This window comes from Mya arenaria, chromosome 13 (genome assembly GCF_026914265.1).
Source record: "Mya arenaria isolate MELC-2E11 chromosome 13, ASM2691426v1".
NCBI classification, from domain to species: Eukaryota; Metazoa; Mollusca; class Bivalvia; order Myida; family Myidae; genus Mya; species Mya arenaria.
This window is the reverse complement of record NC_069134.1, coordinates 28,279,442-28,292,600: the sequence shown is the minus strand read 5'-3', so window position 1 is coordinate 28,292,600 and position 13,159 is coordinate 28,279,442. Positions and strand designations below refer to the sequence as shown.

At 36.4% G+C, this 13,159-nt stretch overlaps 12 non-coding genes across 12 annotated transcripts; 7 read left to right on the top strand and 5 right to left on the bottom strand.

The window, feature by feature from the left end:
• The first annotated feature begins 1,706 nt into the window (after positions 1-1,706).
• Trnaq-uug (transfer RNA glutamine (anticodon UUG)) lies at positions 1,707-1,778 on the top strand. Its single transcript has one exon. It is a non-coding gene; the product is annotated as a tRNA-Gln (tRNA).
• A 523-nt stretch (positions 1,779-2,301) lies between these two features.
• On the bottom strand, positions 2,302-2,372 carry Trnag-gcc (transfer RNA glycine (anticodon GCC)). The gene has a single exon. It is a non-coding gene; the product is annotated as a tRNA-Gly (tRNA).
• Positions 2,373-2,503: 131 nt separating this feature from the next.
• On the top strand, positions 2,504-2,575 carry Trnaq-cug (transfer RNA glutamine (anticodon CUG)). Its single transcript has one exon. It is a non-coding gene; the product is annotated as a tRNA-Gln (tRNA).
• A 1,269-nt stretch (positions 2,576-3,844) lies between these two features.
• Positions 3,845-3,916, top strand: Trnaq-uug (transfer RNA glutamine (anticodon UUG)). The gene has a single exon. It is a non-coding gene; the product is annotated as a tRNA-Gln (tRNA).
• A 521-nt stretch (positions 3,917-4,437) lies between these two features.
• Positions 4,438-4,508, bottom strand: Trnag-gcc (transfer RNA glycine (anticodon GCC)). The gene has a single exon. It is a non-coding gene; the product is annotated as a tRNA-Gly (tRNA).
• A 131-nt stretch (positions 4,509-4,639) lies between these two features.
• Trnaq-cug (transfer RNA glutamine (anticodon CUG)) lies at positions 4,640-4,711 on the top strand. Its single transcript has one exon. It is a non-coding gene; the product is annotated as a tRNA-Gln (tRNA).
• Positions 4,712-5,975: 1,264 nt separating this feature from the next.
• Trnag-gcc (transfer RNA glycine (anticodon GCC)) lies at positions 5,976-6,046 on the bottom strand. Its single transcript has one exon. It is a non-coding gene; the product is annotated as a tRNA-Gly (tRNA).
• Positions 6,047-6,603: 557 nt separating this feature from the next.
• On the top strand, positions 6,604-6,675 carry Trnaq-uug (transfer RNA glutamine (anticodon UUG)). The gene has a single exon. It is a non-coding gene; the product is annotated as a tRNA-Gln (tRNA).
• A 219-nt stretch (positions 6,676-6,894) lies between these two features.
• Positions 6,895-6,965, bottom strand: Trnag-gcc (transfer RNA glycine (anticodon GCC)). Its single transcript has one exon. It is a non-coding gene; the product is annotated as a tRNA-Gly (tRNA).
• A 136-nt stretch (positions 6,966-7,101) lies between these two features.
• On the top strand, positions 7,102-7,173 carry Trnaq-cug (transfer RNA glutamine (anticodon CUG)). The gene has a single exon. It is a non-coding gene; the product is annotated as a tRNA-Gln (tRNA).
• A 965-nt stretch (positions 7,174-8,138) lies between these two features.
• On the top strand, positions 8,139-8,210 carry Trnaq-uug (transfer RNA glutamine (anticodon UUG)). The gene has a single exon. It is a non-coding gene; the product is annotated as a tRNA-Gln (tRNA).
• Positions 8,211-8,406: 196 nt separating this feature from the next.
• Trnag-gcc (transfer RNA glycine (anticodon GCC)) lies at positions 8,407-8,477 on the bottom strand. Its single transcript has one exon. It is a non-coding gene; the product is annotated as a tRNA-Gly (tRNA).
• Positions 8,478-13,159: the final 4,682 nt, after the last annotated feature.

The window sequence follows — 13,159 nt, the reverse complement described above, 5'->3', positions numbered from 1 at the left end:
TTACTTAGTGAACAATATCGTGCAAAAGCCTTTGCTATATATTATTCGAAAAGTATTATCAATATGCAACGTTACTTAGAGATAACTTTTGATTAACTTAATTACTAAGTAATTGGCAAGTGACCAGTAGTTATCGCTCTTTATTATGTGACAATGGCTTGCAGAATCTTGTGTCAAGTATTTCTCCAAAACAGTTTTCCTATGCTAAAAAGGTTTTGTTATAGTTTATTTATAGTACATTAAAAACAGAATTTTGGCCCTTGATTAAGTGAAAATTGGAGTGCAGAATCTTGCGTCAGATATTTCTTCAAAGCAGTTTCCCCCTGCTTATAAAATAAAGTCAGCATGTTTCTGTAGCTTTTTGCTTATATATTGCCATCTTATGTTGTAAGACATGGACTCTTGTGCACCTGCCATTTCTAACCATATAACATGTGCCCAGGCGGCGTTTGGTATAAAGGTATGCGCGGCTAAACCACACCCATATCGCCACGACACTGTCACCCATTATAAATTACAATAAATGAAATATTTGTGATTCAGTACTAGTTACAATCCCCAAAAGTAGTTAAAAATTCTAGTCCACATTTTTCCTTTTATAATATTTGATAATTGGAGGGGTAGGCGTGGCAACAACAAAAATCATATCCCTCTGAACAGGACAAGTCGAACTGCTCAATACTATATCATTCATTAAACATACATAAAAAATTAATTTCTTATATGATAACGGCTATTTTTTATTGTGGTTTATCCAATTAGCAAAGTCTATTTGTAATTGCTGTTGGCGAGTATGGTGTTATCGATAGCTAAATAACTTGATATATATTACGAAAAATGTTTGTCCCGTGGTGTATTGGGCACTCAGGACTTTGAACCCTGCGATCCGAGTTCAAATCTCGGCGGGACCTAGACTTATATACCTTTTTCTCAATCAAAACTATGCCATATCGGTTTAGGAATAAGTGTTTGTTATGCAAATTCGAGTTTTAATTTCAACAAAGGCCATGTAAAAGTCAACAAAAGAAAATCTCTTCTAAAAAGCAAGCATGTACGAACCAGAGCTCAAACACTTACTCATTTTATAAATTCGAGGTACACATTTGTCCTTTTATCATATTTTATGATGGGGTTTGGTGGGCTACAAGGGTGTGGCAAAACAACGCAACATATCCCTATGGTTAGAACAAGCCGAAAAGCAAAATACTTCCATTTTTTAACAAAGTGGTACTGTTGTAGGCACTCAGGACTGTGGATCCAGCGATCCGAGTTTCGATTTCGATGGGACCTTTCCATAACCTTTTGCCCACCTTTTGTCTTATCTTTTTATATCGGAAGATTATGCACATTTTGTAAATATTGTTATAATTATTATCAACATCTAAATGTGATAAAACGACACGACCATAACCATCTTATGAACTTATCCAGTATTTAGGAACGCCCCGACTGAGACTCTACCTCGCATCACTTGCGACAGACGCTTTATCATACGTCAAATACTTCATACATGATTACTGCTATCTTTCTTTTTGGTTTGGCCAATATTAGAGGTCTTATTTTGATACCGAAGACGAATATGGTGGTACCAAGATCATCAGAAAGTCCTTAATTAATGCAATGGGTAAACTAACTGTATGCATTAGAATTTTCATGGATACCGGTATACATCGATTATTATCATAGGTAATATATTACATAATACAGGTCCCGTGGTGTAATGGTTAGCACTCAGGACTTTGAATCCTGCGATCCGAGTTCAAATCTCGGCGGGACCTCGTGCATTCCTTTTTTTATCCCAATCGCAACTATGGCATATCAGTGTCAAAATTAAGTGTTAAAGAAAAAAATTCTGATCTCCATTCGTTGAAAGTCATGTCCAAACAATCTAAAAGAAAACCCGTGCAAATTTATAAAAGTAATGATTAAATCAGAAAAAGAATAACAATAACCAACATCGATTATACCGAAAGATAATAAGTTTATTTAGGTCCAGTGCTGTAATAAGATTATGTACATTTTGTTAATATTTTAATAATTGTAATTGTAAACTCTCCTTATGCATTATTTTCGCAAAGGACCCGTACGTGGTGTAATGGCTTAAACGCAGGACGTTGGATCCGGTGACACAAGGGTCCTAGTGCAACCATTATTCTCAATCGCAAGTTTGTGATATGAGTAAATATTCAGAATAAGTGTTAAAAATGCACTTTCCAGATCTCATTCCGACAAAGGTCAAGTACACAGTGAAGGAATATCACGATAAATTATAAGTTTAAGTTTCAAATAGGAATAAAAATGTGCATCGGCCGGGAATCGAACCCGGGCCGCCCGCGTGGCAGGCGAGCATTCTACCACTGAACCACCGATGCTGATTGCTTATTACTCACTGTTGCCAACTTGTGAGCAATAAAAAATTGAAAACCTATTTACAATCATCAACCAACACACAAATATAATGTCCTGTTTGAAATATCTTTTTTTATACGCACATAGTTGTCGAGGTCGCGTGGTGTAATGGTTAGCACTCAGGACTCTGAATCCTGCGATCCGAGTTCAAATCTCGGCGGGACCTATTCATAACTTTTTACACCAGCAGATGTGACATGCTGATAAGTTTGCAGATATACACGTTAGGAGGAATGCAGCGTTTCATGCACTATTTCTAGCATATTCTGTTTTGAGTGTCCATTATTTAGTCTACTTTAAATACTGTTGGAAAATACAGTGATATCCGGAGCGGAGGTCATAAGGAATAGTAGGAACAAAAAATATATTAGAACTTACACGGTTTGTAAACTTAAAAGGCAATAACTTGATCAAAGTATAGTGAACAAACAAGAAATAAATACTGCTGTAAATATACACCAAAATAAGTTTTAATAACAACAAATTATGCATTGCCCTCAAATCGAATTAAAGGCTGAAAAAAACGATTCGACATGCTATAATCGAAATGTTGCCGTTTAAAGAACCAATATATGCTTTGTAGTAGTGGTTTCCAATCCAATTAAAGTATAAATTCGATGCATGCATTATTTTTGCACAGGACCCGTATGTTGTGTAATGGCTCAAACGCAGGACTTTGGATCCGGTGACTCAAGTGTCTGTTATGCAAATTCGAGTTTTAATTTCAACAAAAGTCATGTAATAGTCAACAAAAGAAAATCTCTTCTAAAAAGCAAGCATGTACGAACCAGAGCTCAAACACTTACTCATTTTATAAATTCGAGGTACACATTTGTCCTTTTATCATATTTTGTAATGGGGTTTGGTGGGCTACAAGGGTGTGGCAAAACAACGCAACATATCCCTGTGGTTAGAACAAGCCGAAAAGCAAAATACTTCCATTTTTTAACAAAGTGGTACTGTTGTAGGCACTCAGGACTGTGGATCCAGCGATCCGAGTTTCGATTTCGATGGGACCTTTCCATAACCTTTTGCCCACCTTTTGTCTTATCTTTTTATATCGGAAGATTATGCACATTTTGTAAATATTGTTATAATTATTATCAACATCTAAATGTGATAAAACGACACGACCATAACCATCTTATGAACTTATCCAGTATTTAGGAACGCCCCGACTGAGACTCTACCTCGCATCCCTTGCGACAGACGCTTTATCATACGTCAAATACTTCATACATGATTACTGCTATCTTTCTTTTTGGTTTGGCCAATATTTGAGGTCTTATTTTGATACCGAAGACGAATATGGTGGTACCAAGACCATCAGAAAGTCCTTAATTAATGCAATGGGTAAACAAACTGTATGCATTAGAATTTTCATGGATACCGGTATACATCGATTATTATCATAGGTAATATATTACATTATACAGGTCCCGTGGTGTAATGGTTAGCACTCAGGACTTTGAATCCTGCGATCCGAGTTCAAATCTCGGCGGGACCTCGTGCAGTCTTTTTTTTATCCAATCGCAACTATGGCATATCAGTGTCAAAATTAAGTGTTAAAGAAAAAATTCTGATCTCCATTCGTTGAAAGTCATGTCCATACAATCTAAAAGAAAACCCGTGCAAAATTATAAAAGTAATGATTAAATCAGAAAAAGAATAACAATAACCAACATCGATTATACCGAAAGATAATAAGTTTATTTAGGTCCAGTGCTGTAATAAGATTATGTACATTTTGTTAATATTTTAATAATTGTAATTGTAAACTCTCCTTATGCATTATTTTCGCAAAGGACCCGTACGTGGTGTAATGGCTTAAACGCAGGACGTTGGATCCAGTGACACAAGGGTCCTAGTGCAACCATTATTCTCAATCGCAAGTTTGTGATATGAGTAAATATTCAGAATAAGTGTTAAAAGTGCACTTTCCAGATCTCATTCCGACAAAGGTCAAGTACACAGTGAAGGAATATTACGATAAATTATAAGTTTAAGTTTCAAATAGGAATAAAAATGTGCATCGGCCGGGAATCGAACCCGGGCCGCCCGCGTGGCAGGCGAGCATTCTACCACTGAACCACCGATGCTGATTGCTTATTACTCACTGTTGCCAACTTGTGAGCAATAAAAAATTGAAAACCTATTTGCAATCATCAACCAACACACAAATATAATGTCCTGTTTGAAATATCTTTTTTTATACGCACATAGTTGTCGAGGTCGCGTGGTGTAATGGTTAGCACTCAGGACTCTGAATCCTGCGATCCGAGTTCAAATCTCGGCGGGACCTATTCATAACTTTTTACACCAGCAGATGTGACATGCTGATAAGTTTGCAGATATACACGTTAGGAGGAATGCAGCGTTTCATGCACTATTTCTAGCATATTCTGTTTTGAGTGTCCATTATTTAGTCTACTTTAAATACTGTTGGAAAATACAGTGATATCCGGAGCGGAGGTCATAAGGAATAGTAGGAACAAAAAATATATTAGAACTTACACGGTTTGTAAATTTAAAAGGCAATAACTTGATCAAAGTATAGTGAACAAACAAGAAATAAATACTGCTGTAAATATACACCAAAATAAGTTTTAATAACAATAACTTATGCATTGCCCTCAAATCGAATTAAAGGCTGAAAAAAACGATTCGACATGCTATAATCGAAATGTTGCCGTTTAAAGAACCAATATATGCTTTGTAGTAGTGGTTTCCAATCCAATTAAAGTATAAATTCGATGCATGCATTATTTTTGCACAGGACCCGTACGTGGTGTAATGGCTCAAACGCAGGACTTTGGATCCGGTGACTCAAGTGTCTGTTATGCAAATTCGAGTTTATGCATCGCACTCAAATCGAATCATGGGCTGAAAAAACCGATCCGACATGCTATAAGGTCCGCCCGGTTAGCTCAATCGGTAGAGCGTTGGACTGTAAATCGGACAACCCTGGATCGATTCCCGGGCGGACCAGGTTACTTCTGTTGTGATTAGTTATGAAATCCTTTCAACGACTATTCGCACTGTACCACTGCCCCTGGCATGTACAGAAGTTGTCAGTTCCTTGCAGAGGTGATGGCACCTAGTACTGGTTAACCGCCTGATAGTCTGCCCAGGATAGGTTTGCGGTGGTTGAACTGTCACTCTGGGACCCTTCAATGTGCTCACGCCGGGACCCGGAGTATAAACTACTGTGTTAGTTAGACATGCTATAATCGAAATGTTGCCATTTCGTTTCCAAGTTTAAAGAACCAATATATGCTTTGTAGTAGTGGTTTCCAATCCAATTAAAGTATAAATTCGATGCATGCATTATTTTTGCACAGGACACGTACGTGGTGCAATGGCTCAAACGCAGAACTTTAGATCCGGTGACCGTCAAGGGACCTAGTGCAACTATTATTCACAATCGCAAGTTTGTGATATGAGAACATTTTAAGAATTAGTGTTAAAGATGCACTGTCCAGATCTCATTCCGACAAAGGTCAAGTACACAGTGAAGGAATATCACGATATATTATAAGTTTAAGTTTTAAATAGGAATAAAAATATGCATCGGCCGGGAATCGAACCCGGGCCGCCCGCGTGGCAGGCGAGCATTCTACCACTGAACCACCGATGCTGATTGCATATTACTCACTGTTGCCAACTTTTGAGCAATAATAAATTGAAAAGCTATTTACAATCATCAACCAAACACAAATATAATGTCCTATTTGAATTACCTATTTTTATACTCACTCATAAGCGTACGTAGAGGTCGCGTGGTGTAATGGTTTCACATTGCAACTATGGCATATCAGTGTTTAATTTAAGTGTTAAAAGAGAAAGATCTAATAACTATTAACTACACGTAAATGGGTTAAAACGACACGACCTTAACCATCTTATGAACTATTTAGGAAGGTCCCGACTGAGACTCAACCTCGCATCCTTTGCGACAGACGCTTTATAATACATTTAATAGTTTATACGTGATTACTGCTATCTTTCGTTTTGTTTGGCCAATCATTAATGTCTTATTTTAATACCGAAAACGAATATGGTGTAAGTAAGACCATCAGTATCACCAGAAAAAATTCTTAATTACTGCAATGAGAAAGAAATGAATGTAGTAGAATTTTCATGGAGGCGGTATACATTGATAATAATCAAAGGTAATATATAAAGGTCCATATAGGTCCCGTGGTGTAATGGTTAGCACTCAGGACTTTGAATCCTGCGATCCGAGTTCAAATCTCGGCGGGACCTCGTGCAATTCTTTTTTTTATCCCAATCGCTGATATGGCATTTCAGTGTTAAAATTGAGTGTTAAAAGAAAAAAATCCTGCCGATTTCTATTCGTTGAAAGTCATGTCTCAGCAATCTAAATGGAAAAACCGTGAAAATATACGTTAAATAATGTTTAAATAAAGAAAGAATCACAATAACAAACATCAGTAATACTCACAGTTAATTGAGATTAAAATGTGCATCGGCCGGGAATCGAACCCGGGCCGCCCGCGTGGCAGGCGAGCATTCTACCACTGAACCACCGATGCTGACTGCTATTAATCACGGTTGCCAAATTCTGAGCAATAAGAAAATGAATAGGTATTTACTAACATCCACCAAACACACAAATATAAGGTCCTGCCTAAAATAGATATTTTAAACGCACTCATTACCGTACGTAGAGGTCGCGTGGTGTAATGGTTAGCACTCAGGACTCTGAATCCTGCGATCCGAGTTCAAATCTCGGCGGGACCTATCCATAACTTTTTACACCCGCAGATGTGACATGTTGGTAAGTTTGCAGATATACACATTATGATGAGTGTAGCATTTAAAGCATTGTAACTAGCATATTCAGTTATGAGTGTCCTCTTTTAAGTCTACTTTTAGTACTGTAGAAACAAACAGTGATATCCGGACCGGAGGTCATAAAAAAGTAGGATAATTTTTTTTAGAACAAACACCAGTTGTTAAATTAAAGGGCAATTACTCGATGAGTTAAATGTGAACGACAAGAAATAAAGATTTCTGTGAATATTTTCCAATAAACGTTTAATGACAATAAATTATGCATCGGATTGAAATTTAATTAGGGCCGCCCAAGTATTATACACTGAAAAAGACAAAACAGATGCGACATGCTATAATATTTCATGCATTATTACTAGCACATGACTCGATACATGTAAAGTGAACGACAAAATATAAATATTGCCGTGAATATATACCAACAAACGTTTAAATGACAATTAATTATGCATCGGCCTGAAATCAAGTGATTGCGCACTATTAAGTCCACATTTAACTAATACTGTAGAAAAATACAGTAATATCCGGCCCGAATGCCAAGAATATGTACATTTTGTAAATAGTGTAATAACTATTAACTACACGTAAATGGGTTAAAACGACACGACCTTAACCATATTATGAACTATTTAGGAAGGTTCCGACTGAGACTCAACCTCGCATCCTTTGCGACAGAAGCCTTATAATACATTTAATAGTTTATACGTGATTACTGCTATCTTTCGTTTTGTTTGGCCAATCATTAATGTCTTGTTTTAATACCGTAGACGAATATGGTGTAAACAAGACCATCAGTATCACCAGAAAAAAATCCTTAATTACTGCAATGAGAAAGAAATGTATGCTGTAGAATTTTCATGGAGGCGGTATACATTGATTATAATCAAAGGTAATAAATATAGGTCCATATAGGTCCCGTGGTGTAATGGTTAGCACTCAGGACTTTGAATCCTGCGATCCGAGTTCAAATCTCGGCGGGACCTCGTGCAATTCTTTTTTTTATCCCAATGGCATTTCAGTGTTAAAATTGAGTGTTAAAAGAAAAAATCCTGCCGATTTCTATTCGTTGAAAGTCATGTCTAAATGGAAAAACCGTGCATACGTTCAATAATGTTTAAATAAAAAAAGAATAAAAATAACCAACATCAGATATACTCACAGTTAATTGAGATTAAAATGTGCATCGGCCGGGAATCGAACCCGGGCCGCCCGCGTGGCAGGCGAGCATTCTACCACTGAACCACCGATGCTGACTTCTATGACTCACGGTTGCCAAATTGTGAGCAATAAGAAATTGAAAAGCTATTTACTATCATCCATCAAACACACAAGTATAACGTCCTGTCTGAATGACCTATTTTTATACGCACTCATTGCCGTACGTAGAGGTCGCGTGGTGTGATGGTTAGCACTCAGGACTCTGAATCCTGCGATCCGAGTTCAAATCTCGGCGGGACCTATCCATAACTTTTTACACCTGCAGATTCGACATGCTGATAAGTTTGCAGATATACACGTTAGGAGGAATGAAGCATTTCATGCATTATTTCTAACATATTCTGTTGTGATTGTCCATTATTCAGTCTACTTTTAAAACTGTAATGACATCTAAACAAATAGGAACAAATAAATATTTGAACTTTTACAGGTTCACAGTCGTTGTAAAATGAATAACGTTTAAACTATGTAAAAAAAATAATATTTTGTTAGTATATATAGTACATATACCATACAGGTAAAAACATGTAATGGTAAAACATTTTAATCATTGAACGGGTATGTTGTCTGAGCAGTTATTTTGACAAAACAATGATAACAAACGGGTTTATACCTTAAAGGCATGGTAATTCAATATTAAAACAATATTTGTCATTTTGGTCATTCGATTTTTATTCTTATATTTGTCATACTACATGTGTATACATAAAATGATATACTATCGGCAATATTTGCTTAATGCCATTTCAGGAGAGGGCCAAAGAGTTGGAGCCATGCTACCCAGCTCCAAAACTAAAACACTTGTTGGATGACTTTGGGAAGAGAAGTTTGGGGGTCCTCTACCAAAAATTCGTTGTATATTTTAGCCGGCATGGGTGCATTTTCATTTTAAAATCGGAGAAGAAATATGAACAGATTACACCACAGTGAATAATTCATAACTAAAATTAGGTGTAGGACCCATTTACACAGTAGTCACCCTTAAACCATATACTTTTTTCTGGTTTTCGGGGATAAGACGCGCGTCAAAAGATGTGCCCTTTATGTGGTGACCTCTTTAACGCCAAATCCTGAAGCATCCCTTGTTAAAGATTACGTAGTCAAGCATTTGCCAAACATTTGCAGTTAGTTTAGTGTTATGTCTAAACAGTATTTATGCAGACTAATTAAATATTGAAAGTATTTGAAAATAAAAAAAAATAATATTCATTCTAACGATACATTAGTGTAAGAATAAAGTATCAAACATTCTTCGGAACATTCATGTGCATATTCTATTATTAAATATTGTTGCAGCTCGTTGTTTAAATCATTATTGTTCAAATTATTTTTTGTCCAATCAGATGGAAGTATTTTTTTTAAATAATGTTCTCTACTATACTTATAACCCTATATCTTACTTAAGTTGTCAATATATATTTTATCCAATGAGAAGACAGTATTTCTCAAGTTTAACAATACATTTATTTGATTTAATCGGTTATTAATTTTTATCAGGTGATGCGGTAGATGTGGCTGGCCCAGATGGAGGACAGCTTTATCAATATAATGTAGAACACGTTGGTAAGTTGGTTCTTACACAGAATGAATGGCATCACATCAAATCATTTATTTTTGTTAGTACATACTAACAATGTTTTACCTTTACGAATAAGTGTTGGAAAGTATTATGTTTATAGAACATGCTAATCTAAAGACTCTTCAGATTAAACTCAATACTGGCTAACTGCATCTTTACCAAAATAACTGATTGTACTGCTAAATCGAACATGTTCGTGAAGTTGGCAGCTTAGCTGCCTGGCAGCGTAAATTAGCAGCATGGTAGCATAGCAGCGTGGCAGCGTGAAGTTAGCAGCCCAGCAGCCTGGCAGCATTAAATAGCAGCATGGTAGCATAGCAGCGTGGCAGCGTGAAGTAAGCAGCCCAGCAGCCTGATAGATTGTGTACACACATTGTCAATTGTATGCCTTTAAATAACACCTGCGGTAAAAATCATTGATAATGATTAAATAAAATAAAATAAAATATTTACAATTTAAGTCAAATTCATTATATTTATTTGGGATGAAAATGATGCTATTTTATTGTACATTTGAAATTATACAATCTATTAACTCATGTTCTTTTGATTGTATCTTTGAACAATAATTCTTGCATGGGACTGTCTTTAAGAGCGGTACATAGCCGAGTATAAAACGAATGAAATACCGCATATTTTCGGATCAGAAAACATAAATATCTAGTGGATTTTCCGTTTCGGAAGATAAGAAATCATTAATGCGCCATAACGGGGTTTGGTAATAGGAAATTAAAAGACGGCTAAAAAGGCAAAAATTTGAACACGCGCTTTTTTCGCAATATAATGACGAGAAACTTGGCGCGATTTTGTCTTTGGAGAGCGATAAAATCGAGTTAAAGCTAACACGATTACGTAAAAAATGGTGGTCTGAAACTTTTAACATCTTATCTTTGCTTAAAACTCATTAAATGTGGAATTATTCGAACGTTACATATACTTAAAGCCTTGAATACAGTCTTGGTTAAACTATCATAATACGCTTGGCGCTGTTGGAACAAGCCAGAACTACCAACAAATTGTTCTGAAATCGAAAAGTCGAGTAAAGAGATATGTCTTAGTTCACATGGAAGGAATGGTGTAGTAGTTTTAAAAGTAAACATTTTAGTAGTTTGCGTCAATTATATGCGTATGTTTCAAAGAAATATTGTGAAGGAATTTTTCATTTTTTTTAATGTATTTTTTTCTAGTTCGAAAACGTGAATATCTGGATGTCCGTGTTAAAAGATAGGAAAACCTTCATGATATAACGCTCCGATACGTGCTATATGGTTAGGTGAAACTAAAGTGCCGCTTCAATGGCAAAATAAAGTGTTTTGAATATAAAGACGTGCGTTTTCCACAATATAATGACGGGGAACTTCGCGCAATTTCGTCTTAAAAAGCGATAGAAATCGAGTTAACTGATAACAAGATTACGTTAAAATCTTGGTGTTCTGAAACATTTCACATCTAATCTTTGATTAAAACTCATTAAACGTGGAATTATTCGAACGTTACATAGACTTAAAGTCTTGTATCCAGCCTGGGTTAAAATATCATAATACGCTTCACGCTGCTAGAACGAGCCAAAACTGCCAGCAAACCGTTCTGAAATCGAAAAGTTGAGTAATGAGATATGTCTTAGTTCCCTTGAAAAGAATGGTGTAGTAGTTTTAAAAGTATACATTTTAGTAGTTTGCGTCAATTTTAAGTGTGTTTTTCAAAAGAACTATTGTGAAGGAATTTTTCACGCTGCTTATCTGCAAGGCTGCTGGGCTGCTAACTCAGGCTGCCACACGATTAGGCTGTAAACATCACGCTGCCTAGCTTTCAGGCTGCCAGACTGCTAACTTCAAGCTACTGGGCTGCTAACTTCCCGCTCCTAAACCGCCTGGCTGCTGAGATGTTAATTTCACGCTGCCAGGCTGCCAGGCCGCAATGCTGCTGAGTTGTTAACTCCACGCTGCCACGCTTCCAGGCTGCTAACTTCGAGCTGCTGGGCTGCTAACTTCACGCTGCTAATCTTCCAGGCTGCTTGGCTGCAATCTTCACGCTGTCACGCTGTTAGGCTGTTAACTTCACGCTGCCACGCTGCAAGACTTCCATCTTCACGGACATAAATCGAACGCTTAATCAGATACCTAACGTTGAAAAAGACAAGCCCTATTAATTTTCGGCAAAATGAGATAAGCAATATCGAATTATCAAATTATCAAATACATACAACTATTAATTCAAGCAGTTTTATTTTCCAATCAACATAAAGTAGTGGTTAAAGAGTGTTAGTATTCACTGAAAAAAATAAAATGTTTGATGCGGCTCAGTCGCAAAACATACTAACAATCTAATGAAGTTTTTAGTGGTATACATTATATTGAGTAAACTACGCATTAACCGGGCGAGCCACCGTTTATATGTTCCGCTTCACCTTATTAGTGGTCAAAATAATAGTTTTATTACTTCTCAATCTTAAACCGTTACTTACAATCAGTAATGGCTGACTGCTGATTTACGGAAATAAATGTATTGGTAAACTTGAGAAATTCTGCCTTTTCAATAAACAACATTAAATGGTTGCCCGCCAAACATATGTTACGATAGGTAACGGTAGAGTTCGCTATATACTTTCTTCGTAAAAAAAGTAACCTACGGGAGTGGAGCGCAGCGAGACACACACCCACTATATTTTGACGTCACTAAATCAGCGTTGATACTGAAATTGAGCCTTTGCCTATGCAAACAGTAGGTGTAACTATATGAGCATGCGCAGTTATATCAATTTACTTTATCATAAACATTCTATAAGAAACTATTCTTCGCAAATAAGAACTAAAATATTTACAAATCTAGCCCCTGATTGGCTAAAAATGTAAGGCAAACACGAATTAACTTTAATTGTACATTGATTGTCTTTATGAAAACATCGAGTGAACCGGGAAGCGCATATTGAAATAGGCGTGGAGCGGTCCCGAGTATGTTAGATACTTATATTCCATTTTTTGATAAGTAAAAAGAATATTTTTTTCTGTGAAATACCTAATACAGTAAACAACTACTTTCAATAAAGAGAAATTGATAAACAGGTGAGCGCCGAGGTGACATCTTTCCCTGATATGTTTCCAGTTCACGGGTAAATCAATCGGGTGATTTATGAAT